This window comes from Ixodes scapularis, unplaced genomic scaffold (assembly GCF_016920785.2).
Source record: "Ixodes scapularis isolate PalLabHiFi unplaced genomic scaffold, ASM1692078v2 PGA_scaffold13__105_contigs__length_92229423, whole genome shotgun sequence".
Lineage (NCBI taxonomy): Eukaryota > Metazoa > Arthropoda > Arachnida > Ixodida > Ixodidae > Ixodes > Ixodes scapularis.
The window spans coordinates 44867920-44872482 of record NW_024609839.1 but is presented as its reverse complement, the minus strand read 5'-3'; the positions used below and the strand labels follow the sequence as shown (position 1 = coordinate 44872482).

Genomic DNA, 4563 nt, shown 5'->3' with positions numbered 1-4563 from the left:
ATGACGCACACCCTTCTGTTTCTTCAGATGCTCCTGGCGCTGGTTCTTCCACCGACGTTCGTAGCAGAAGGGTCCGATGGCAGCGACAACGAGTGGGGATTTGTTTCCCGAAGCACGGACCGACACCAGCACCTGCACCGTGTACCTCGCCAAATCTGGACACATCACCGCACTTCACCTGGCAACCGGGGACAGCCCTAGCTGAACAGTGCCTACAAAAGGAGCTCTCGCTCACCGGCCAGTTGGGGCACGTCACCACCGAGCTAGCAATGACGCACACTCTTCTGTTTCTTCAGATGCTCCTGGCGCTGGTTCTTCCACCGACGTTCGTAGCAGAAGGGTCCGATGGCAGAGACAACGAGTGGGGATTTGTTTCCCGAAGCACGGACCGACACCAGCACCTGCACCGTGTACCTCGCCAAATCTGGACACATCACCGCACTTCACCTGGCAACCGGGGACAGCCACAGCTGAACAGTGCCTACAAAAGGAGCTCTCGCTGACCGGCCAGTTGGGGCACGACACCGCCGACAAAGCAATGACGCACACCCTTCCGTTTCTTCAGGTTGGTTACCTCGACAATGCACGATGTTTTCGCACTAGCGACCACTGTTTGATTATGGTGTCGTGCCCCAACGACGACGTTCGCCACTACTTTAGATTGCTTCCCCGCTTTTGTATCGAGTGCTGTTACATTGTTTCGCTCTCGCAAATGCTTTTGGTAATGTCGCGAGACGTTGAATCAAACCCAGGCCCAAATACCGAAGCTATTGCTAACATTCTATCTACTGTTCAGCGAATTGAGGCTACTCAGGGCGACATGCTGGCTAAGGTTATGGCTCTCCAAAATGAACAAAAAACTACGAGTGCTTTGGTAGGTCAGCTGTCAGCGAGAGTAACTGCTATTGAGGCGGAACTGGCCGAGGCAAAAGCTGTGTCAGGCGCTGCACCTAAGGCCGGCTTGTCGGCTGAGATAGCTAACGTTCAAAAACAATGTAATGACCACCAAAACCGACTTCGACGGTGTAATCTGTTATTTTTTGGCTGCCCTGACGCTCTGAACGAAAGTTGGAGTCAATCGGAAAAAATTGTACTTGCTTTCTGCTCAGAAAAACTGGGCATCCAGCTGGACCCCTCCAATCTAGAACGGTCGCACCGCTTAGGTAAATTCCATGATGGCAAGAACAGACCTATTATCGTCAAATTTTCTCGTTTTAAGGACAAAGAGAGTATATTGGCTTCCGGGTTTAAGCTGAAAGGAAGCGATTTTGCTGTCCGCGACGATTTTTCCGCTTCAGTGCGACAATCTTGAGCCAAACTTTTTGAGTACGGAAAGAGCCTTAACGTATCTTTTAAGGTCCGCTTTGATAAATTACACATCGGTAACAAACGCTATTTCTTTGATCAAGATTCACAGTCTGTTGTCGAGCTAAATGCATAGCAAACAAAGCAAAAAGCTATGGGAAAGATAATCAGTTCCCGCTACATTGAACCGCGCGATAAAAACCAACTGCATTATGTTCTTTTTACCAACATTCGAAGTGTCATACCGAAGCGCGATGATCTTTGTGCCGTCATGGCGGACAGTGAATCCGATATCGTAGTCCTAACAGAAACATGGCTTCATCCTAGTATTGATGACAAAGAAGTATTCCCCCATAACGATGACTGGAACATATTTCGCCATGACAGAGCCATTCGAAGAGGGGGTGGTGTACTTATAGCTATAAAAAAAAAGTATTTCATGTTTTGATGTTACGATTTCAAATAGAAGCATCGAATTTTCTGCGGTATGTGTTTGCACGCCATCCAATAAAATCGTTATGGCTGTATGTTACAGACCACCTGACTGTGATTCATCGTTCACCATCACTCTTTCCTCCATATTAGTTGATATTAAAAACCGTTTCCCAAAAGCTGACTTGTTGCTTTTTGGTGATTTTAATCTTCCACTAATCGATTGGGTCAATGTATTATTTGATGGGTCACGCACATCGACAGAATTTCTTGACATGTGTCAAACTTTCAATCTGACGTAGGTGGTTAACCCGCTGACACGCTCTGGTAACATTCTTGACCTCATTTTAACTACGTCACCGGACATTGTAAAAACAGTAAGTCATTGTAACGGTTTGAGCGACCATAGTATCCTTCACGTTGACCTGTCGTTCCCGGTATTTGTCAAAAACCCAATCTGTAAAATTATTCACGATTATAATAAAGCCGATTACGTAGCAATGAACAATGATTTATAAAATTTTTATAGCTTGTACGTATCTGAATTCTCGATAAGATCTGTTGAGGAAAACTGGGTACTTTGCAAGAATAAAATAACTGATCTGGTTAGATTATACGTCCCTACTTTACGTATTAGGACGGACTCTTCGAATCCATGATATAATAAAGCGCTCCGGTCATTGTGCAATAGGAAAAAACGACTGTTTGCAAGGGCAAAACGAACTAACTTATCTGTTGCCTGGGACGCTTATTACACTACGCTTAAAAACTATACCAAAACCATTAAGCTATCTAAAATTAAATTTTTTTTCCCAGGACTTGCCCGCAATCTTGCAAAATAATCCAAAACAATTCTGGAAGCTTATGTCACCTAAAAGTGGCCACGTAAATATCAATCTCAAGGATACTGCTAATGAGCCTGTACCGGAGAGGGAGTGCCCTGTAGTGCTTAACGATTACTTTTCTTCTGTGTTTACCACTGAATCCCCACAAAATGTTCCAACTGTCCCTGAAGAGTGTTATGATGCCATGTCGTTGATTACTGTTAACTCATCCGGTATTGTTAAGCAAATAGAAAAACTACCGCTCACTTCCTCAGCAGGCCCAGACAATATTAATGCAAAGATCTTAAAAAACACAGCCAACGTTTCCGGTGAAATTCTCAGTCTCATCTTTAATCAATCTTTTCCGAGAGTTGTCTACCTTCCGACTGGAAGATTGGGAGAATCGCCCCAGTCCACAAACAGGGAACTCGATCTTCCGCCTCGAACTATCGACCCATCTCTCTAACCTGCATTGCGTCAAACCTTTTTGAGCACATCTTGTATTCTAACATCATGACTCACCTAACGTCAAATAATTTTTTCTTCAGGCACCAGCACGGTTTTCGTAGGGGGTTCTCCTGCGAGACCCAACTATGTGAATTTGTTCATGAACTGCAGACTAACCTAGAACGCCATATACAAAGCGTCGCCGTATTCCTCGACTTTTCGAAGGCATTTGACCGTGTTCCCCATCAACGTCTGCTTTCTAAACTATCATCCCTAAACTTAGATCCCCTTGCATATTCATGGATTCGCAGCTTTCTCGCGTCTCGTATGCAATACACGGTTGTTAACGAGCATGAATCAAACCTAACAAACGTCACTTCAGGTGTACCTCAGGGTTTCGTCCTTGGCCCACTGCTTTTTCTAATTTTTATTAACGACCTCCCACATGACATCTCCTGAAAAATACGACGTTTCGCCGATGATTGCGTCATCTATAACACCATCTCAACAGACACTGATAATCTTTTGCTTCAAAATGATCTCATAAAAATTAACGACTGGTGCGGAAAATGGCTCATGTCGCTTAACAAATCTAAGTGTAAGCTAATCCATTTTACCCGCAAGAAAACTCAATTACCTTTCCATTGTACCCTAGACAAAGACGTTATCGAATCAGTTTCAATGTATAAATATCTTGGCCTTAGACTAACGTCTGACCTCTCATGGAAACCTCACATCGAAGCCGTTTCTGCAGAGGCTTCCCAGACCCTCGGATTCATCAGACGTAACCTGCGAGACACCCCTCCCCAAGTCCGAAAGTTGGCATATGAAACTTATGTAAGGCCAAAATTCGAATATGCATCTGCGATCTGGAGACCTCATCAAGTCTATCTAATCAATCACCTGGAGTCAGTACAAAACCGAGCCGCCCGATTTATCTTATCATCGTACGACCACTTCACCAGTGTCTCTTCTCTAAAAAGTCAACTCGGGCTTATACCCTTACTCATTCGAAGGAACCTCTCCCGTTTATGCCTTCTTCATAAAATTTATTATCATTTCCCAGAACTAAAGAACGCCCTGCTCTCACCCCCCCCGATAGAATATCCTCCCGCCTAAACAACTCTTGTGCAATAAAACGTATTTCTGGTAAAACTAACTCATTCAACGAATCATTCCTCCCATAGGCCATCACACAGTGGAACCAGTTGCCATCCTCCATCGTCAGCACCTCTGATGGAACGGTGTTTTATGATAATCTACTAGCCCATTATGTATACTTTCTCATATTCTTGATTATAGTTACTGTTATTATTCTACTACTGCGTCTGCTATTGCATTCTTCGTTCTACTGCCCTCCCCTTATGTAATGCCCTAACCGGGCCCTTAAGGTGAAAATAAATTAAATGAAATTCGAGAAGGACATGTAAATGCTATATATATTCAGTTAAAAAAATTGGCTCATGAAATAAAGAAATCGAGAAATAGTACGTATGGTCGGAGCCGGAATATAGGCGCTAAAAAGGATTTAGGTTAAATTACAGTGATGAAAAAA

At 43.9% G+C, this 4563-nt stretch overlaps 1 pseudogene; it reads left to right on the top strand.

Annotated features, from left to right (window-relative positions):
• LOC121835539 lies at window positions 1-1429 on the top strand (annotated as a pseudogene).
• The last annotated feature ends 3134 nt before the right edge of the window (window positions 1430-4563 follow it).